This window comes from Patella vulgata, chromosome 7 (genome assembly GCF_932274485.2).
Source record: "Patella vulgata chromosome 7, xgPatVulg1.2, whole genome shotgun sequence".
NCBI lineage: Eukaryota > Metazoa > Mollusca > Gastropoda > Patellidae > Patella > Patella vulgata.
Window position 1 is genome coordinate 46,946,669 of NC_065885.2, and position 24,941 is coordinate 46,971,609.

Sequence of the window (24,941 nt, forward strand, 5' to 3'; positions counted from 1 at the left end):
ATATGTTAGTCCCAATATGACCTACTTTGTGTCGAGTGGAGGTTAAACCCCATCTCACTCTCTCTCTCTCTCTCTCTCAACTGGAAATATAGATTTATCTCCCAAAGATCTCGATTTCTTTCGATATACGCATGTATCAGATCGTAACCTCATGGATTATAGCCCCTGATTGTACGAAAAATAAAAATCATGTTTTCACCTTGTGGGCATTCCAGAGGACACAATTTTGATGAAACCATAACTGTATGTTTATGTTCCAAAGAATTCCTTTCGATATTCGCGCATATCAGATCGCAACTTCCTGGATTATGGCCCCTGATTGTACAAACAATCTCGGTTTTAGCTTGAGGTCCCTTTAGAGGTCACAATTTTTATCCGATTTTAAAAACCGTTCAAATATATCACTGTAATACCCTAATGGTGGCTGAGTTCGAATTTCGTGAAAATTGTTAGGAAACTGTCCGATAAAATGGCCATTCCTCGTACGCAAATAGTGTAAAAGTATGTAATACCAAGGTTCTGGACCCTCTAGAGATCACAATTTTTATCCGCTTTCGGACATCTGTAACCACTGTTTGTCGTGTATTTTGTACACGAGGAGCAGTCCATTTGCTGATTACACTATTTTGCTTGAATACACTATTTTGCCTATAACGTTTTTTAGGACTTCGAATTCTGTCTTATGGTTTGGATTGTTCGTACTTGGTTTTATTTTATTTGATGAAACTTAAAGTATATGTTGATATCCCAAAGATCTTGGTTCTCTTCGATATTGAGGCATGTGTCCTGGATGTTTTGGTTGTTTCAATAAAATTTTCCTTTTGATAATATTAATATTGACCCTATTTATTTTCGCAATATATTTCAGATAGTTTACTGGATATGGCTATCGAAATAAAAATAAATTTGTCAACCGGAAGCAATTATCGTTGTAGGAGTGAGATGGGTGTCACGATCTCAAATGTCCCACTCCTCGACTGAATATTATTCACCCATTTTAATAAAGTGCAAAATAAATGATTATGTGCCCTGATTGTATGGCTTACTTATAGTCTTAATTCTGTTCCTTCAACAATGAATATACGTACACAATCCGGCGTATTAAATTCCTTCAATGTTAAGATCCAAACACGTGAGCTACTAAACTATGTCAGTTCAATTACTGCCATGAATCCCAGAATAAAAGGCAATTCACATAATATAAATCCTTTGTGGTCTTGTATAATTAATATTGAACGACCAGAGATCAAAATTCCTGGAAAACAAAGGGTAACCAATAATTTCAGCCTTGGATTGACCCAGAGTCGTGCAGGGGCTTCCGAGGGAGGGTAGGCAGACCAACTGTAGGGAGCTTAGAGGTCGGGGGAGGGGGGCAGTTCACTGAAATGTTTGGTTCTGAGCCATGGCATTAGGTGTGAATATCATGTTTGTGGCAGAAATGTTCAAACTAAGCTTTCTTGGTTTTAAATGATAGATTACACTCAGTAGTTTTACAAAAAACGACCTATCAATTAACCCAAGGGAAATTTTTTAGAGGCCTTGAAGTTTTTGGACAGTCGAATTGGAAGGGTACCGGCCAACTCACAGGGATTGAAACCACAACCGCCAAAGCGTGACACTCTAGACCACTAGGCCATCCCAAACCCCCAGATAATTCAGAGAAATAATGCATGATTTATGGTGAAGAGGATGATAGTGGGGAACTATTTCGTGTTCTTAGTACGCCGTCTGTCCATCATGATTGTAGACGCAAGTCCAGGCATTTTAACTCAATTTCGCACCATTCCGGGCAGTTGCTGCAATAGAAATGCCGACCACAGTTTATGGTTGGTCTAGACGTATATTATCACCAACAAAGTCCCAGTCCAAAATCTGTGTCCAAATGGGTCAAATTGTCAAAAATCCAAAATGGTCGCCAGTTTTGACTAAAAAATGACAGTCTTTATCCATTTATCATCATATGGTCGAGTTTGGTATCAAAATATATCCTTTTGGGATAGCTGAATCTATTTCCATACACATTATGTCGATTAGTTATACTGCGGAGTCAATATTGGGAAATAACTCCATATGGCGGTCAGTTTGGTCGGTTATATTCGAATTTATAAAATGACCACATTTGGTGTCAAAATATACCTTTTGGAGGCAGCTGATTCCATTGTCGAAACATTTTCCATCATAATAATTAACTGGTTTCCCTGTGTCAAAATATGTGGAAATCCCATTGGAGATTTGGGGATAAGGAGTAGTCAGGTCCAATAATATGGCATTCATCAAGCATCAACTAAATTTAATTTACTCTTCAAATGATTTGACGAAAAGATAACGGGTACTGGATGCCGACAATAATGAGCCGATTAATATCCCCGGCCTAAATTCCATAATGAGCGGAGATAACAATTTCAATGGCAGAAAATTTATGACAGAATAAAGCTTGGTGTAAAGTCATGAATAAGGTCGACAATAATCAAGGGCATGCTAGGGTTTCTCCGAATGAGGGTAGGCAGACCAAAGTTAGAGCACTTTAGGAGAGGAGGGGGCAGGATGGTAGAATCGGTTTGAAATGTATGTGAGCTATGACATACTATACATTGTCACATGGTTAAGGGATTATGATTAATTCCTAAAGATCAGAACATGAACATAGTTAGCTGCTATCGAGAACTAAACGACCTCTGAGTAAAGAAAGATACACTTTAAGCCAGGCCATGGAAGTTACTGGTGACAGATTAAATGTCAATTGAGTTCGTGGTGACAGTTAACGTATTGGCCTTGAGTATGCTAAACGATAAAAATGTTTCCGTCGCCCGTGTTGAAATTTTCCTAAATTCATTTAGATATATAAATAAAACTAGGACAATTAATTGATTCTGAATATTATGGAAATATTATTCCGGCTGTGATATCTATTCTGGAAGTCATCCGTGGAATTTAGGGTCTCATTGAGCTTGAATGAGGCCCTTACATCATCATGAAAAACGGACATACTTTATATGTAAATTGAGTTCTATTGGTTTTTAGTATCTCTGGATTTTGTTGGAACAAGGGAAGGGCAACAGAAAAAGAGGGGCACAATGTTTTCATTAGGGTGGGTATTTCCTTGAATATTAAAGGTAACTCTATCGAAATTCGAGGGCACATTTTCGAAAGGGAGAGCACAGCCCCGCACCCCCCCCCCCCTCATACCCAGGTAGGAAATTCTAGTCAGATTTGAGGGTTATCAACCATTTCCAGTTTCTGTTGTTTTTTGCATTTATGATTGACTACCTGCCCAGCACTACTCTGCAATGAGATTTTTTGCCTTGGTTACACAGTGTGATCAACAATTTCAATACTAAATAAATATGTTACATGTGCAAGTAATTAATGAGTGTCATCTATTTAGGGACACCGGCCTCGATGTTGATTTGTAAAAAAATTACAACTAGATTAAGACAAGTTGTCCTGTCTTGGCATGTCTAAAAAAATAGGTATTATAACAGCGGTCACCGATTATATCTGTTGCAATGGACCGTCTGCTAGTCTTTCCAACAGACCGTGAATTTGACAATACCACCTTAACAACATTTCCTGATATTGCTAATTCTCTGGCCAGTACATTTTCATTTAATTCATAATTCAATTTCTCCTCTAATGCCTTTCTAGGCATTAAAAAACAACAGGAGAAAAGGCGACTTAATTTCAAGTCCCGCAATGATGAATGTTACAATGATACTTTTTCCAATGCAGAGCTTCAGGATTCACTAAAGTGAGCTCGGGATACTGGAACTGATCCAGATGAAATACACTACCAAATTCTAAAATATTTACCCTTTTCCACTCTCTTAATTTTATTGGATCTTTTTAACCAGATTTGGGTTGATGGGAAATTCCCCCCTTCCTTTTATGAAGCCACAATAATTCCCATCCCTAAACCGGGTAAAGATCATACAAAACCATGGAGAGATTGATCAGTCGAAGGCTTGTTTGGTACCTTGAGTCCAATAACCTCATTACTGACCTCAAATGTGGATTTCGGTCCCAAAGGAGCACTCTTGATCATCTAGTTCGATTTGAAACGTTCGTCAGGGACGCTTTCATCCAGAAGCAACGATTGGTTACAATATTTTTTGATCTGGAGAAAGCATATGATACCACGTGGAAACATAGTATCATGCGCGACCTCCATAACCTCGGCCTACGAGGTCGCTTTAAGGTACGACTGGGATCAGAATTCTCTGACCCATTAATGGGGGTTCCACTGGGAAGTATTTTATGTCCAACACTTTTTGCCATGAAAACTAATACCATCCAGCGTGCCTTAAACCAGGTACAAACGACACTCTTTATGTTGATGATTTTCAGATGTGCTATGGTTCTACAGACATGCAGATAATCGAACGTAAGTTGGAGCTTTGTTTGAATTCACTTCAACAATGGGCCACCGACAATGGATTTCGTTTTTCGAAATAAAAGACTGTCTGCATGCATTTCTGTCAGAAACGAGGTTTACATCCAGATCCAGAACTTTTCTTGGATGGCAACCGCCTTCCAGTTGTGGATGAAACCAAATTTCTGGGGCTGATATTTGATAAGAAATTATCATTTATCCCCCACATTAAAAACCTAAAAAAAGAAATGTCTGAAAGCCCTCAACATATTGAGATTCTTATCAAATACTGACTGGGGAGCAGATCGTAGGGTCTTGCTCCGATTATATCGAGCATTAATTCGATCAAAACTCGATTATGGGTGTATGGGTCTACCGACTAGTCCTATCTCAAAGAGCTCGACACCATACACGACCAGTTTAGGAGCATTTCGTACATCTCCAGTGGACTGCACAACAGACGTGATAAACTGGCCTTGCAGTATGCTACGAAAATAGCATCTTTACCAAACCATATTTCATTTAACACCGTATTTAGACCATATCATGGGAATTTATATCTTCTCAAGACTAAAGTTATTCCACCATTTGGTGTTCGCATACAACCCGTTTTGTCAGCCGTGACAGTATTGCGAATACCCCTTTCTTTAGGATCTTACGCAACATAAAGAGAGATATACTAGCTCCACGGTGTTTCAGTCTCTCTTTCGAGAGCTAAGGTCTAAATATGGTGACTATGCTCCAATATATACAGAAGGTTCGAAAGATGATGATCGGGTAGCTTCGACTACCTTGACTCCATTTCTGCAAGCCTTCCACCTACTGCTTCTATTTTTACAGCCGAGCTCCAAGCTCATCAGATTTAAAATACATCATGTTTTCTGATTCTTTGTCCTCACTACAAGCAATTAATAAAACAGCTTGGACACCCATTGCTAGCAGATGTCTATCGTCTGTTACTCTTACGAGTTAAACAGCAAAGACATCGTATTTTGCTGGCTCCCCAGTCACGTTGATATTAGGGGGAATGATAAAGCAGATTCTGCTGCCAAAGCTGCTTTAGATCTCCCCTATCACCGTTTTTAATTCCATAAGATTTCAGGTCATCAATAAATCATCTCATTAAACCCACATTGAAAATCCATAAATATAGTTTGGAATCCTGAAACCAATCAATAGTATGAAGAAGTGCAGAATAAAAAAAATATAATGCAAACATTTAATGCCATGAAACATGTCCAATATCCTGAATAGTTTCAGTAGACTGTATGAAGAAGAATCCTAGCGAAGCTGAATGTAAAATTTGAGCACGTTACGTGGGGTTATCTTTATGGTAACATTTTGACTGAAAACTTGTAAAGTGGAATCTGGTCAATTGTCGAAAATTGGACAATTTTATTTACTAGATTATATATGTGTTAATTTGTGCATTTTTGGCAACTGGATTTCATTTCTTTTTTCTGGTATTTCAGGTTTTCTGGCCCATGAACCAAAAAGCTCTACTACTAAAAATGTTCGTATAGCCTGTGAAAGTTACGATTCTTCTTCCATATCTGGTGCAAGAAATAACTCTCCACCTGCCGATTCTTACAATAATGGATATTCTGACATCAGCAATGGTTCTGAGAAGATGTGCTACAAACATAAGGGGAGTCCAAAGAAAAAAAACGGAAATTCAAGAATATCTTTAGACCTACGTCCGGTTTCTGCTTCATCGCTTCCAGTTCAGTATCATCGTAGTCCTTATTTAGCTCAGATTGTGCCTTCATCATCTCGAATTTCTCGGTTTGGTGCACGGCCAGCAAGCGCTAGAAAATCAAATTATTAAATTTAATTCGATAATTTATTTTTATGCTTACATTTAAAGGGGGTATCTGTTGTAATTATATATGTTGTAAAATTGGCCAGGAATGGTCAAATTTGATATGCATGTCTCGAGGAAATCACCATATTTTTTATATTATTGGAGCAATATATCCCGGTTGGCGCTGATGTGCCATTAAACCACATATCGTTCATGCATTCCATTTGTAAGTCACACAACCTGTCATCCACAATTTCTAGTGAAAACTCTGCAGATTACATTTATCATCCAATTTTATATACCATATATTGGGTGCCTTATCTCAATAAATATTCAGTCAGATAAAAATCTCGATAAAGAGTTTTGTATATGGATAGGTATTTATGTAAACGTGGATTTACACGCGGTATAGTTATATATGTTCGCTGTTTCTTCTTGTTAATGAATACGACGCAGAATACGTGGTTATACTGCGTCCCAACCGGGTTTATATTGTAACATACTAGACTTTTTAAAAGAGACATGTTTTTATCATAAATTTTAATTGTATATTTATCATCTCATTTTTGTATTTTAAATATTAATATACATAAAAGGTTTATTTCATTTTTAATTTTATTTACTGTGATATTGTTTTTATTTATGCATATAATAATTTTTCTGTGATATTTATTTAACTTGTCTCACATAAGTCACCATATGTTTGGCACAATATAGCCCCATGGGTGCTGACGTGCCATAAAACCACTTTTCATTTCAATTATACTACGTATACCGCCAGACTTTTGAGTAAACGAATTTGCCGTACCCAATATTTCGTCAGATCCTGGGTGTGCCATAAACTGGGGTTATAAGATGTCTATTCAACCTACTCTTTTATATTATTCGAAACATTTTATTGTTCGCGTCTAGAAATCAGTACAACGCCCCAGTGCATCGAGGAAGACGCTAATGCTGTTTGCCACCTCCTAAATAGGAGCACATTAATAACAAAACAAACGGCGCGCACAAAGCCGATATCAATTTTCATTTACTGGTGACGAGATTTCTGATCAAAATACAATTCAAACCGACTATTTCAGACTTTACACCCACTTTTTCATGCACAGTACGACTGCTCGAGCTCGACAATGTCGTAATTTTCAATACAATAGTTAATTTATAAAAGCGTGCTTCAGCCATATACTATCAACTTGGAAATCTGTAACCTTTAATTCGGATAAACTTCGAAATCTTTTGATCACATCACATCCCAAGCAATAATATATCGTCTAGTTTAAATCACAAATGAATTAGCCACCTCATTTCACTGAAGTCACCATCAACTGAGATAATACCATGCTGATTTTTTTTCATTTTGGCGCCAAAGGATCTGCCTTCAAGGCATACTTGTCAACCAAAACTCTAGTATGTGAATTTATGCCTGCCACGAACGAAAACTATAACTAATTGTTAGGTTATAGTCTTGTAGACAATAATATGTTGGGTTTTTTTTTGTAAATTGTAAGTATTTAATTCAGAAATCATATCTAATTGATTTACCAAATTCTATGTCGAATTACGGGACTGTTATTTATTCTGGTATATAGCAATGTGTACTGTCTCAGTTTACGGTCAAAGAATTGGATAGGCTATCTTTATAATATAAGATATAATTAACAACAATTTTATTGTTATATAGTTCTGGCCATTTATAATTCAAAATTCTTTATTTTCCTATGTGGCCAATATCGAGAGCTGGTTAAAAACAACCTAATTAATAAATTTAGACAATTTGATTTAATTAAAACATCCATTGTAATTAATTTTTGCCCCCACCCCAATCATAACTACAAAATTCCAGAAAATGTCTTGAGTCTTGGCACTAGCAGATAACAGCCGATTTTGCGGCTCATTCAAAAGTTAGCCATGTAACAACATTCCAGCTATAAATAAAGCACATATTATATATACAATGTAATTAATAACTACAATTTGAAACACCATTAAATCTTGAAATATCAATTCATTTCTTTAAAATTCAACATGACAGTTTCCATATAATATTTGCTTTCAAGAATATCTGTTATGTAATTGTGACATTGACTAGGATTGAATTTTGTGGTTCCAGATTCCAACCAAATTTTCCTATGAAAAAAATAAATAAGATATTTGCGTTTCATTAAAATATACCATTGCAATAAGAATCAACACTGAATAACCGCTAATCGAAATCGTCATTTTCTGTTGTACTTGAACGTCTAGAGACATATTGTCACAGGTAAATGGTGAAATTCCAACCAACTATTTAAGTCTATACATTTTTTTGTGGGACTAAACCGCAGTTCCTTGAAAACGAATCTGTACTAAATTAAATAAAGATGGAGATGGAGACGATTTAATCCACTGGACATAGTTCCAACATAGTGTATTGTAACAAGTTTATCATTCACAATCTTAAACAGTGGAAATATTTACACGTGGTGTCACCTTGTTACCCCAAGCTTCATGCACATGTGGAAGCGGGCGTAAATCCCTGTTAGTATTATTTTAGGTGTAATTTATCATTCGTAGGTGTGTTGTAAAACCATTTTATGAGATTGTTGGTTTTACTGTTTGATGAATGGTATTACGACCCAGGTAAGTAAGAGTTAAATCTATTTGATAAGGCCAACTTTTAGTTTGGTCAAAGGTCACGAGATGTAAACAAGGCTAGCGATAAGCCTAACCCAAACCTTAACACTAACGTACAACAATCTCAGCGACCTTGACGAAAATTGAGCTGGCCTCAACAAATAGATTTAGCCGAAAGAAATGCATGTATAAATAAAATGCGCCTATGTAATGGAGTTTTAAATCAAATATCGAAAATAGTGATGACAAAACTTTCATATTTCATTTGCTTGCGAATTTTTTAAATTGTTTATATAAATGTGATGTCGGCAAAGAATCAGGCATTCTAATAAATATGTAGAAATTTATCGGACATATCAAATGGCGTATCCGTATAAACGCGGACATATTCAAAGGCGGGATATCGATAAATAACGTTATTATTTTCGAAAGATATTAACATGCGCGCATTATTTTTTTAATCATGTAACTTTGTGCCACGCGTCAATTGTACGCAGTTTAATTTATAAGCAAATAGAACACACAAAAAGAACAAGAAATATAAATAACTGCAGATCGGATTTATATATCAGAATCTTTCAACTAAAGCGACGAAACCGCAGAAATTTAAGTTTTCCAAGATGATTATGAATGGCTCGAGCACTCTTTTTATTAATTATAACTGTTTTTTGATGCCAGACACAGAGCCCGCGCTGTCAGATTAAGCACGAAACAGTTGGGAAATAGTCAGTTTTGTTTTTGGTTGTTCAGGAATCTCGTCTTCGTTTTTTAAGAAGATTAACAAGGACAGTAAAGCAAATATTGATATTAGATTTTTTGCTATTTTACTCACCCTGTTTTTTTTAGGGTGGCACCTTTGGTTAGTAGTAGTTATATCACCGTAGACTGGCCTATGGGCAAGAATAGAATACTAGTGGTATTTTCCTTTTGATTTTACAACAGGATAGAAGATTTGTTGACTTGACGCTTTCGCAATGTTCTGAATTATAATTTTTACTTGCCTGCCTAATGTTTCCTATGAAATAGTCTTGACAGTAAAGGCCTATCAACGGTATAAGAAGGCTGGTTATATAGTGTGACTTATTTCAAACCGTGAGTAACAAACATGGAATGCTAAATGATCAAAATCAACCCATTTTATGTGGATATATCTTAAGGGGTGATTAATGAGAAGGGATCAGGTAAGAGTTATTGTATACATAAATATACACTCTATGAATATCAAAAATTTTCAGGGTTTTTTTTCAGTTTATGGGGACCCCTATATCAGTAGCACAATATTTGCCAATTATTCCCATTTCGGGTTGTTCCTAAAGCATCATGTTAAGAAGCAAATATGGGGCTTTCCCATGTTAACATATGAGTTTGAAGATGAAGAAAAACTTCAGTTTTGACATTGTATGTACTTAAAATGTAGCTTATCTGAATAAAATATTGTTTATATCGAGAAAGAACCCCTTGAGATTCATAGACACATGTGGACCATAATATATTGGCACATAACAAGTCTATAATGCCGCGCTTCGACCTGTAGCTGGCCAGTCACCTCTGGCTTGCGGTTGTGGTTTCGATCCCTGGTGTGGCTTGGAGATATGGGCGCCTTCTCAACGTCGTTGGTTTACTCCGGATACTCCGGTTTCCTCCCACAGGAAAGACCTCTGCGCGTGCGCTAAGATAATAAAAATGAAAAATAAGACTTGTCTGCGATATCACGTTCTGTTAAAGCGGACGTTAAACACTAAGATAATGAAAAATATCCTGAGCGCAATGGAAAACGCATCACTTAGTTTTTCGTAAAACAAAATGATCCTGTAAACATATCTTGTTTATTTTACTTCTTATTGTGAACAATATTCAAATGGGAACACATCAATAACAACACATTTGTACACTTATGGATGTTTAATCTGTAATCAACGGTACAAAGTCAGAGGGGTCAAAACCAAAAGTACGACACAGATGTCAGTAGCGCGTGTGTCCTCCACGGGCTCTTACGCACGCTGTGCAGCGACGTCGCGTTGAATTAACCAATGTTTAAAAGAAGGCCTGGGGCAAATTGTTCCATTCTTGGACAAGAGCAGCTTCTAAAGCAGCAATGGTGTGCATCTGTGGTCTCCGATACAGACGGCGTTCAATCTCATCCCAGACATGGCCAGTCCAAGACATTTACACTTCCCCCACCCCATCGTTTCGTTTCGAAGACGCAGCAGTCTGCAAGATGTCTCCACACACGTTGACGGCCATCAGCGTATCCTTGAGCCCATATCAAACGGCGCTGACGGTGATGATCCCTGAGGATAGCTCCAACATAAGGTCGTCGTGACTCGTGCACGGAGTCCTACTTCTCTTAGACGACGTCTTACGGTGTTTGCACTTACTGGTCCTTATCTTCCGACGACTGCTGCACCTGTTCGAGTCGCTGAGCAGAATCTGTCACACGGATGAGTGACCCGGATGTAGCGGTCTTGAGCCTGGGTTGCTACGCGTTGTGGACCAGGACATTGACGGTCACGTGTTGTTCCAGTAACTCGAACACGTTCCACCAACCTTACAATAGTAGACTGATGACAATTGAAGTGTCTGGCAATAGCACGTGTGGACATGCCAGCCCTGGACATTCCCATGGCTTCATTCCGTTGATTTTCAGTAAGTCTCGGGATCTCTAGCTCGATAAAACTTGGGGACAGCTATTATCTCTCTATTTATACTCAGATCTATGTAGTACAGTAGTCGAGTCTTTGATTTTCGAGTTGCTTTCCTATTTCCTTGTAGTGTGAGATTACCACGGGGTTGGGGTCCGCCATTTTCTTTTTCAATCTTGAAAATTACCCTTCATATCTTTCGACGAGTGATGCGAATAATCGTTAAACTGACAACGCTTAGAGGAACATTGTATCGATATGCAAAGGTTTGATTTCCATCCCAATACATACAATTATGTCGTATTCCCTTTAGAAATAACACATTTCGCCGTTGTATAAATGTAAACAATGTTTCGTAGGTAGCTTTCGTGTCCGAATATCTGGTATGTCCTTGACCTTATGCTAATATCAATGAGCAAAGTGTTAATTTCAAATACAAATTTTAATTTAAACAACTGCGGAATACGATTTATTCATATCAAAATACAAATGAGGTGTTATTTACGGGATTCCTTTGAGCGGTAATTCGACACAGAAAGGTAAATAAAAATGCAGTAAATATTTTTTGACTTATACTATCACAATTATCGTAATATAGACTATTGCGCTTCATTTCCAAGAACTGACACATCTTTTAATATCGGCATTATTCAGAACTGTCAAAATCTAAGCTATCATGGCTGCCGTTGTCAAGTGTTGGTAAATGTTAGCAAAAAGGCTTGTTTCTAAATTTTGGATGGATTATTATTCATTTATGTTCGAATAATAATCATTTTGAGGGTCTGATATAGCATTTGTTACCTAGATATAATTTTTGTGGGGCAAATTCATTTCTATGGAGTACCATTTGAAAAACATCATATTTTCCAATCAATCATTCAGCTGGACTTTTCCACATTCAATAGTGGACTATTAGTGTACAATCTAAGATTAAACAATGTGTTGAGTGTGAATAAATATTGAATAACAATTATAACAAATTATTTTACTGTAAATAGTAAAAATGTTCAATCTTTAATTGTCAGTACATCTTTATGCTTCCTGGCACAAAGTTTCAAGGGGTGAATTAAGAAGTAATACAAATGATAACAATGTGTATTCATTGTAAAAAAAATTGCTGAAAACCAAAAGCAGTTGTGGACCAGGACATTGACGGTCACGTGTTGTTCCATACAGACCCGAAACATTTAATCCTAATGATGTTTATGATGGTACTCCATACAAAAAGTCTGAAAGTAGTCCCTTGAAAAAAAAATGGAGGATATTTTTTAAAAAAAAGTTTGATTTTATGGACGTGGTGTGCAAAAAAAAAAAAAAAAAAAAAAGTTTTCAAAATTTGAAGTATTGGTGGTTGTAGTGTATATATTCAGGTATCTCTGTGAGACTTAGTGATTCCCATGTTGAGTTGTTTACCCTGTAGCTGTACAGTGCTGAATGGTATATTTGCTTCATATTTTCCAAAGTTACAAATTCCAAAGTCATTATTTTTGATTTTCATCCATTTTTTATTATTCAGTATCATCTCAAGCACGACTAGACACCAAAATAAAGACACTAAAGGAGTTGTAAATGATTTTTTGAGAACCCCGCATTCCAGGTGTTGTGACAATTGTGTCACTTTACCTTGCCCTTAATTAAAAAAAGATAAATACATGTAGTTAAAACAATAAATAAATATTTTTTCGATGTAGGTTGTGAAATAAATATAGTATCATTAGCTAGAAAACGCACCCAATAGTACAAAGAACAAATACACAAAACCTAGCGAACTGGGATAAATTTCTGTTTGGCCATGTTTTAGATAATTGTAATCTTGTAAAATACCTTTCCTTACATCATCGCACATGCTATTTTTTTCGCACATGGTTAGTTTTGTTCTGTGGCAGAGAAATCGTGAATGTAAAACGTATTCCAGTCAATGCAGCATACCCCATTCACACCAAATAAATATTACATTATTCATTGGCCTGTTGTGGATTTACCTGTATGTAATTAGAATGAACTACATGTACATTGCAACCTCAATGTAATCGTTGATAAAGAAAAATACCAGCCTACGTTGTACATCCACTAAATTGTGCCACTGATACCAAAGCTTTAACAATTTCGTCCCTTCCAGTCGATTCACATCTGAATGGTAATATCTTACATAACTATGGTGGGTGATTTTATGATCTAACCGCATTGCTCTTTCTTCTGCCCAAAATTGTAATAGCAACCCGAGAGTAACCTTTCACAAAACGGTGGTGGCAGCACCAATTCGAAACGAATGTAACTTAATTTTTGAACTATCTAAACTCATAAAGAACAAACTTCTACTTAAACTAACATTAACAAAGGCATACGGGGCAGGAGATCATTCGATAAATTTAAATAATGGACCAGATGGATATGGACAAAACTTTAAATAATTAAACAATAAACAGACAGGACAAAAGTTAGAGGTTGCAATACTGCACTGACAGTTTAAAATTAATCTAAATATACATTATGCAAGAGCTGAATCTGCCTATTGCAGGTCTTTCTTTAGGCCTGAAATGTTATCAAAATTATTAATTAGACATTAATTAACTTATCCAGGCCATAATCAACTCTCGATGGCATCGCTAGCCTGAGATCTGTAGTGGATTATGATCAGATTTACTGCATAACTTTCCTTCGCGATTTAATGATTAAATGGATAATAGTGACTACGATTTTTGTCGTACCGACTTTAGTAATAATGATCAAGGCTAGGCGGATATTTCAATGGCTTGGTTCATAGTGGATCAACTTGAATGAAATTTTCACCAAATTGCCTTTACATTATCTAGTTCTTAACTACTGAGCGCCATGGAAAACGCATCTCTTTTTTTCCTAAATATTTTATTACTAGGTGGTTTTGTATGTTCTTCTTATTATGCAATACTAAGAACTATTGTCTCACACAATGCTCCCAAACGCAAAAAATATCGGCCCGTGTGCACAAAAAACATTGCACGAGATGCACATGAAAAACCCAATATTCCATGCAGCATTGTGTGTGAGCCCTTTAAAAGCATGTTTTCAACTTAATGTGCAGTACATGAACTGTGAAACGTCAATCTGTCGTAATTTGTTGTTGGACGTGTGAAGGAATCGAGCTAGAGATGCCGAGACTTACTGAAAATCAACGGAATGAAGCCATGTGAATGTCCAGGGCTGGCATGTCAACACGTGCTATTGCCAGACAATTCAATTGTCATCAGTCCACTATTGTAAGGTTGGTGGAACGTGTTCGAGTTACTGGATCAACACGTCAACGTCCTGGTCCACAACGCGTTACAACCCAGGCCCAATACCGCTACATCCGGGTCACTCATCTGCGTGACAGATTCCGCCCAGCGACTCGAACAGGTGCAGCAGTCGTCGGAAGACAAGGACCAGTAAGTGCCAACACCGTAAGACGTCGTCTAAGAGACGTAGGACTCCGTGCACGACGACCTTATGTTGGAGCTATCCTCAGGGATATGGGCTCAAGGACACCAGACATGGAGAAGAGAACACTGATCCGCAGTGAATATTTGCTTGGCCGCGACAATCACTGATAAGGAAGACATTGATGCGGCTTAATGAGCTAGAAATATTAACTTTTTTCCTGCCACAAATTAAATTCTAAAACATTTTTTGTATATATTGGAAAAATAAATAAAGGCGTTTGACGTATTTGTAGGTAAAAATTATTTCCGATTTAGTGTAAATGGGTATTAAAATGACTAAAATGCAGCATTCTCTCCGAAGCAGTTATGTCTTATGTAAACAATGCACGCGCCATTCAGCCAATGATTCACACCGCGTGCTGTGACAGCACGTGTTAAGGCAGTCATCTATGACAGAGATATTATACGAGACTCGTAATTCTCTGTGAAACAGATTGGGAGAGGAGTAGACTGGCAAAGTGTGCTCTTCAGTGATGAGAGTCGCTTTCATCTTTATCCGGACATGGCACCGATAGAACATGTCTGGGATGAGATTTGGACGCCGTCTGTATCGGAGACCACAGATGCACACCATTGCTGCTTTAGAAGCTGCTCTTGTCCAAGAATGGAACAATTTGCCCCAGGCATTCTTTCAAACATTGGTTAATTCCACGCGACGTCGCTGCACAGCGTGCGTTAGAACCCGTGGAGGACACACGCGCTACTGACATCTGTGTCGTACTTTTGGTTTTGACCCCTCTGACTTTGTACCGTTGATTACAGATTAAACATCCATAAGTGTACAAATGTGTTGTTATTGATGTGTTCCCATTTGAATATTGTTCACAATAAGAAGCAAAATAAATAAGATATGTTTACAGGATCCTTTTGTTATACGAAAAACTAAGTGATGCGTTTTCCATGGCGCTCAGTATAATATAGTGAGAACTGCCAACTCCCATAATGTATCTTTAACAGGTGTTGTCTTATAATTTAAATTAAACATTGTTATCTCTGTATAAGGTAAATTATTCATTCTGATTTATAAAGAAAGATTCCACATTAGGAGTTTGGATGACATTTCTAGTACATAAATTTTATTTTAAAACCAATTCTCCAATCTTGAAGAAGTCTGCTAAAGCCACATTCAGCAACGACAAAGCTGATGGGGTTAAGTTCTAAAGTATATAGGAATCACATTCTGAGGGGTTAAATCCAACCATGGGGCCCCCTGGGGTGTAGGGGGTGGTACGAATATACCCCTTGTATGTCCTGCGTGTCGTAAAAGGCGACTAGAAGGATCCTTGTAATGGCACAACGTGTTTGCCGTGCGTTGCGACCCGTGTCGTTGGAGAGTGGAATCCTGGTAATTGAGTGGGGATTTGGCTTGCGAGCTCTTTGTCTGCAGCACATTGCTACGGCCTATAATTCACCTAGACAGGAGGTCAGAGTGGCCCACTCTGATCAATCGACTTTGGTCGAGTAGGCACATTTTCCCCATAAATCGGTAATGTATATGTTCTACCATTGTGTCCCTGAGTGCCTACCCTGAAGCAGCGTCTTGGGTCAACTGGGTAAAGTAAAAATATTAAATCTTTACTTTGTCTAGGTATATCCTTTCATTAACTTGAAAACGTGACCTGTATGTGTTACGAAACGTCGTTATTAAATAATAGAGAAGTAGTTACATCCATATATACCCTGTGTTGTGTTTTGTTATGAATAGGTATACCCTTGTCTGTCTTCTTATGGCGTACGCGCTGGATTGAAATGAAATGAAATGGGGTTTAACGTCCTACTGTTTTGCTCCGAACTGGGCTAATGAAGACGGGCATACGCCATACACTGTGCTATGAGGGAAATTTTGCCCGGACAGCGGCACTACGGCCTACTCTTATATCGAATTCCAACTCTCAAGGGATCTTTTACGTGCACGCCAATGTGTACACGGGACCTCGGTTTAGCCGCGCAGTAGCCAACATGGAAATTGCAACCCGTTGGTGGTTGGAGAGCAGACAGGGATGAATCTTTAAAATTAAACCCATGGCTTCTCAATCGAAGAAGACTCGTCCATTAAAGCGTACGTCGACCGAGGAATTGGGACCTAATAATATACCAAATACAACATCCCGAACCTGGCCTAGATTTCTTGTCATACAGAGTACAAATGATACTAATTTAGCAATGATGGCCGTAGATCAGAATGGGAATTCTTAAGTTGCACATCCTCTGGGTTCAGGGGCTGAACACCCCCGAAATCGCGGAAAAGGTCGGTTTAATTCAAATTTGTGCGGACCATGTTAATCGTCGCTACATATGTTCATGTTGCCAAGTGCCCTTCAGAACAAATAAATCATCTGATTTCTGGCTTCAGAACGCCCCCTTTGGTTGCTTTTTCAACTGATAGGGTATAGCTGAATAAAACATAACTTCATAACAAATAATCCCCGGGGTTCCTACGCCAGAACAGGTTCCAAGCTGCGCATCACGAAATCCCGATAGAAGACTGAATTGTTTCAATATTACCTGGTTTCTGTACTTCAGAACGCCCCCTACTAACCCCGATAGACAGGTTTATTTCAAATTTGGCGGACAACTGTGATTCATGTTTCAGCTGATAGGGTATGGTCCCAAAGTAAATAAAACACCATTTAAGAACAAAAACAAAAAATCCCCTGGGTTCCTACTCCAGAACGGGTTCCAAGCTGAACACATGAAATCTCGGTAGAAGACTGATTTGTTTCAAGTATAGCAGATAAATTCTTTTTCGTGAGCATGGTGCGAATATTCACCTATAAATAAAAAGTGTCCTTCAGGAGAGAATATCACCTGGTTTCTGTACTTCAGAACACTCCTGAGGCGTCACTAAACCAGACATAAAAAAAGAAGGTACACTGTGAAGGGGCGTATTTTCGAAGCGATATTTGAAAACTCAAGTAGCCTATCCATACGTTCTGTTCGGTGGTTATAACGTGTCTATCACTATCAGAACAGACGTTACACGAATTAAAATTCGTCAAAATTTCTCCCAAAATGCGGCCCTTAGCATGATTATTTTCTCCGTTATATGAGGGTATAATGGTAACTGGTATTTCCCCTTTTTTGCAATGGTAACCGGTAACGGGTATTCTATAAGTGACGTTTTTGCTAAGTAAATAGTAAAAGGTCTTACAGAACTTCGGCCATAAATGGTAAATGGTAAAAGGTTCTGACAAATTTTGTAGGTAGTCATTCTTATGATTTCAGACTGTTGAGTCCACATTTTAGGCAAAAAGATTTAAAGGCAAAAAGTATGATACCCCTCCCCATTTACACTCTTTCATCGTTCAGTCAAAATAATAAGATCACCATATACCAGTACCGGACTGACTCACAAACATTGTTTCCTGTCGGTGTCTCTATACCGTCCCGCCCAATCATGTGCACAAATTGTTTTGAGGGAAGACCGCTTTTTCAATATTATTTGGATCAACAATCATCATCATCATAGTATCGATGTACCGACATTGACAACTGAACATGATCTTTAGGGTTCTCATCTCATCACCCAGTTCAAGCCTTTTCAAGCTACGCCTTGTTTGGGGCGTGGCTGCTGAGCCGTGATGTTACTACTCTTTGGGAATGGCCAAAGTGCGCAAATAAGGAAATACAGTGTCGAAATAGAAATTTTCCAGAGCCCTCTTGGTTCGCTGACCAAACTAGATGACGATTCACCATCGACGATACGTGGAGGTTTTCGAAATTTTCGAGTGGCAACAGAAAATCGATAAGGCCCCCGCTTGTGAAAACGCTCTGCTAGGTACCTAATTTCATAATAAATAGCAATACAACAATGGTTTTAGATTTCAAGGCAAGTCGGTACTGCAGCTATTTGTCGAAGTATTAAACGAGGTGCGATGTGTAACGAAATAGAGACATAGGCAAGGTATTTTATCGTCTGATTCCAATAGGGAATGTAAGGTGCGACAAACAGGTAAAGTAGACTGGGTAGTTTACCCCCTTGGAAGAAAAGTTGCGTGATAATCACTATAGTATACTTGCGTAGAGAGTTGCAGACATTGTCAGGAGAAATTGATCACATACAAATTGACCAAATACAAATTGACGTCACGCTGTGGTTTTCAAAGATTATCATCGCAGCAACAATGTCATGTGAGCCATATAGGTTACTTCACTCCTGAATAGGTACTATTTGTTGCCCTATTCTGGAGTGGTGTTTTATTTACCTTGGAACCATATGTGACACTATCCTGTGTCTTGGCAACAAATAAGGATATTAGATGTGACATTATCGTCTATGACTTTCTTCGACTTCACGTTGTTGGATCAATTATTTCAATCATCAATTAAAGATACATTATGGGAGATTTTAATAGAGAGATGGCCATTCTTGCTATAACAGTTCAAAAATAGATGATGAAAGAAGAATATATTGAAAATTTCAGTTAAATTACTTTATTCTGAACAAAGTTATCACCATTGTAATTTTTGACTAGAAATAGGAGTCAACTCTCTCTTCGCCGTCTCCGAGAATGGTCGATCGTTTGATTGACAGGCGTTAACTCCACCTACATAATCTCGATTATCAAGTAACGTTTTCAATGGATGTGGTACCGTTGCAATTCAATTCGTATCACATATATTTTTACTACAAATTAAAAATGACTTTTAATATATAGATAAAAAGCGAAAGTTTGAAAGGAATGGACCAAATCAATGAGGCATAGTTATAGCCGACTTCTTGTTAACCTGCGTGTACTCTTGTACTGTAACTGGTAGGCCTACGTAACTCCAGAAGCAGACAAATAGGAAACAGTGACCCAACGGGGCTGCAATTCAACTGGGGTGATGTTAGCTACGATGTTTCTCAATTTCCATAATTTTTCTGTAAACGCAAGTGACAAAAGAGTGTATAGTTCCGACATCCAAACTCTCATTTTAACCACAACTAAACGTAATATCAAGGCCGTATATCGAACTTTCAATCAAATTGATTGACATGCGGCCTCGCTCAACAGCGGCCTCGCTTCGTACACTCTATCATTTAGCCTCGATCTAAAATTTCCGGGAGTATGACGTCAACGTAACGGTTAATCTCCGCTTACGACGCCATTTAAAAATTTAATCAATCAATGAAATCCTGTTTAAATCCAAGCCAAATCCAAGCCACCCGTGGGTCTACAGAACTGATTTTTTGCTTGTTGTGTAAATAAAGATCTAATTTATAATTTCTATGACATCTGAAGCCTAAATAAAGACTTGCAATAATCAGATTTAGCTCTTGCATAATGTTTAACTGACTCTGGAACACCGTTTATGTTGTTACTATAAAGTTTATATAATTAAACAAATACAACAAACTACAAAGTTAAATCCAGGAAAACTACAACATCTATTATAGAAACTTTAGGCATTATTAAAATATCTATGATCTGAGTTTAGTATCCTTTACAACTCAGACCTAACGGGTTAAATACTACATTGTCTCTATTCCAGCCTCTCAGACGAGGCGGCTGTTGGGTATGTTCCCCTTGGGCACCGAATAAAGTCTTTCCTACGGTCTCATCATGATATCTGAAGGTAAATCAAACTCGCTCTTTCTTATATAGAAATTGTAAATTCTTCAGCTATTAGGGCGGGACAATTACCATTTTTGGGTAAGTATTTCGTATAGGCACCGTTTTACGTCAACACTATTCAAGTTAATTGTACTAATCCGTGCATGAGATGACTGGGCTATAGTACCCTACTTCCAGCAATAGATACTGACATAACTGTCGGTGAGTTAGACTAAGATAGTAGTAGAATAATGCAAGCTACTTCATTACCTTAGTTTTCGTCACACATGTCGGTAACGAATTTCTATATTAAACAGAACGCTAAAATAAGTCCTATAGTATTGTACATACCCTATCAGCTGAAATAGTTCAGTCTTCTACCGGGATTTCGTGTTCTGGCGTAGGGTAGGAACTCAGGGGATTATTTGTTCTGAAGTTGTGTTTTAATTACTTTGGGACCATACCCTATCAGCTGAAAAGCAACCAAAGGGGGCGTTCTGAAGCCAGAAATCAGATGATTTATTTATTCTGAAGGGCACTTTTCAAGTTTGCCTTAATAACATAAACATATGTAGCGACGTTTAACATTGTCCGCACAAATTTGAATTAAACCGACTTTTTCCGCGATTTCGGGGGTGTCTTCTTCGATTTGGAAGCCATGGGTGTAATTTTAAAGATTCACCCCTGTCTGCTCTCCAACCACCAACGGGTTACAATTTCCATTCAAGCAAGCTCCCCGACTAAAGCACACAACCGTGACACTTTTCTCATAAAAGTGTTGTTTTGAAAATAAGTTTATGGGGGGGGGGGAAGGGGTGCACCCCTCTAGGTCCGCCCCTGTAGTGTGTTGGCATATAGTGTGCCAGTGGTTGTACATTCTAAATATAGAGCAGTGTAATAGGAGACTTATACAACACACCATCTGAATCAGATAATAATTGGCCGACAATTTATTGTCTTTGACAAGTAGATCACACGATTCTTTTCAACAAATCAGTATTATCTGTGGGGTCACATTCCTAAACTTGAAGAAATCTGGCTAATTTCGAGTTAGTCCTAGGACTTCAAAAGTCTCGGCTTGGTATTGAGCGTTCACACACATAAATATCCGTATTCCTTTATTTTGTTACCATCTTTTACATTCTAGTAAAAATTTAAAGCTTTAGCTTTTGAAGTATTTTGTTTAATTATATATTTGATTAGAGAGTCGAATCGGATCGGAGAATTTTTTTCTGAATACAAATGCGGCACAAAAACAATGACATTCGTTTTACGGGCCTTAAATTTTACCCATGAATATTTTTAATATGATATATAACATGATATATAAATTTAACATACAGGGTATTTACAGTCATGGGGTGATAAGCATTATTTACATTAAATTAAAAGATAATTAATGATAAAGAATATATTTACCATATGAACAATGGAATATTGCACTTTCCTGCAGCTAAGCCTCTCATCAATACACACCACATGCAACCACTCATCACACAAATCACACACACCCATTCCACATCTTTATCAGAATCACCCAGTGGTGCTTCAGCAGAGCTGCACAGCTTACACACACTGCTATCGACACATTCAACAGCATTTCCCCTTGCATCCCAGCCACATCAAGCACTGCCATTCTTATACACAATCAACGCACGCCCAACCTTACCCACAATTCCGCACTGACATCTATATCACTTTCACTCTCATTCACACTTTCAGAACCATCTCCAAAGCAAATTATCATTTTCCACGCCATCACCTCTCTAAATTTGTTTTCCACTTCATTGTCCTCTTTGAAGAGAGTTTCCACATGTGCAATTTTGAAAGTGGGGTTGTGTCTGGCGACATGGTTTTTTTCCTGGACTAAAAAAAATACAAATAATAATAATAATAATAATTCTCAATTTATATAGCGCAAAAATGCTTTATGACAGTTGAAAAGATTAGTTTTAAGCTCGAATTTGAAACTCTTTGCAGTCTTGGACAGCCTAATTGACAAGGGTATGGAATTCCATAGAAAAGGGTCCGAGTATGAAAACAAACGGCGGCCTATCTCAAGATTGACAGCCGTGACCATCAATAGATTTTTATTCGTCGACCTTAAGTTTCTATTAAGTTTTATATGTTCCGGTGCTTTGTCGTTTAAGGCTTTGAAGGTTATGAGTAGGATCTTGAATTTTATTCGTTCACTAACTGGAAGCCAAGGAAGAGTTTCAATATCGGAGTTATGTGTTCGTTTTTTTCTGGCTTTTTGTTAAGAGGCGGACAGCGGAATTCTGGACGCCTTGAAGGTTTTGAATGAGATACTTTGGTAGTCCAAATAGTATTGCGTTATGAAGGTCTATCTTCGAAGATATCAATGAATGAACAAGAACTTCGGCACTTTCACGAGTCAGGTATTTTTCAATTTCACTTATTCTGTGTAGATGAAAACAAGGATGTGGAACAGACGGATTTAATATGGGCAGAAAGTCCCATATTTGAGTCCAAAGTGGCGACGTTGTGTTTTGCTGTAGGAGCAGACGTGATATTTCCTTTTTGAGAAGTTTTTAGTTGCTGTTTTGTGCCTATTATCAAAAATTCTGTTTTATCAGGATTTAGTTTTGAAAAGTGGGTTGACATCCATCTATGAATTTCATCTCAACAAGCTTCTATAGAATGTTTTGAAATGAGCTGGTTTTTAGTTTCAAAACTTATATAACTGTGTATCGTTTGCATATAAATGGATCTTTTAGTGGTTTAGTGAAGATTATAAATAGTACAGGTGCTAACACTGAACCCTGTGGTATATCACAGAGCATTGCAAGAAGGGAATCCGATTTTAAACCATGGATATTAACAGTTTGCTTTCGTTTGGACAGATATGATCGAAACAATTCAATAACCACTCCACGAACACCTATTTCGTCTTCAAGAGTTATGAGTAAGTAATAATATAATATTTACTTATTCAGTAAGACGATCATACAATCTATAGATACAAATAACATTCGAACGTATATACATAATGATTTTATCAAGAAATTATACAGAATTTATTATTATTTTTATTATCATTATTATTATTATTATTATTACAGCATATTTATAGTGCGTCCTTTCATATAACATGTTCAGGGTCACTGTACAAAGTGACAATGTAAATCATACATAAACAACAAGATTATGGACATGTTAACGATTGTATACAGAGTCAGATAAAAGCCTGGTTAAATAAATGTGTTTAAAGTTGCTTTTAAAAGAATATAGAATGTACAACATCTTAAACTAAATGGTAGATTATTCCATAAAACAGGTGCTTGATAACTAAAAGAGCGTTGACCATAAGAGACTAGTTGAACAGTTTTGGGCTTTATCTGATGTACGTAATGTTCGGCCAGGTGTATAAAATTCTAAAAGATCTGAGCGGTAAACAGGAGCTAAATTATTTAAACATTTAAAAGTAAGTAATAAAATCTTAAATTCAATTCGATATTTAACAGGTAACCAATGTAAATTATATAAAACAGGGGTTATGTGGTCACATTTCTTAGTTAAAGTAACAAGTCTAGCCGCAGTATTCTGTACTTTTTGTAATTTATCTATAAGCTTTAAAGGTAAACCAACTAAAAGTGAATTAAAGTTATCTAATCAAGAAGTGACCAGAGAATTAACAAGTGACTTAGTGGCCTCTACAGTTACACATTTACGTATTTTACCTATATTTCTGATATTAAAATAGCACAATTTACAAATATTATTTACTTGAGCGCGCATAAGCATAAATCTATCAAAGATTGCGCCAATATTACGAGCAGAATAAGATCAAAATATATCACAATTACCAATTACAACAGGGGGGTTATCATGTGCAAATTTACTTAATTGATGCCTTGAGCCTAATAACAAATATTCGGTTTTATCATCATTCAATTTTAGAAAGTTCTTTGACATCCATTTTCTAATTTCACTAATACAGTTCTCAAGTTGCAATTTTGATAAATTGAAAGAAGATGGACAATTAGGTGTAAATGAATTATATAATTGAGTATCATCGGCATACAAATGAAAGCTGAGACAATATTTTCTGACAATATCACTTAATGGTGACGTATAGAGGGTAAATAAAATCGGACCAAGAACAGAACCTTGGGGAACCCCAGATGACAAAACAGATTTGCAATTAACTAAAATACACTGTTTTCTACCCACAAGATAGCTTTCTAAAAGATTTAATGCAGAGCCATAAATATCGAATTTAAATTGAAGTCTACGTAGAAGAATGGAAGGGTCCACCGTGTCGAAAGCAGCAGATAAATCTAATAAAATTAAAAAATGTACATTTTCTATTATCAATTTCCATTAAAATATCATTTGAACCCCGGGTTAAAGCTGTTTCGGTACTGTGAAATTGTTTATAAGCACTTTGAAATGGTTCATACAAACAGTTATCATCTAGATGGGCCTTTATCCGAGAAGCAATACATTTCTCCAATATTTTAGAAATAAAACTTAAGTTAGAGACAGGCCTGTAAT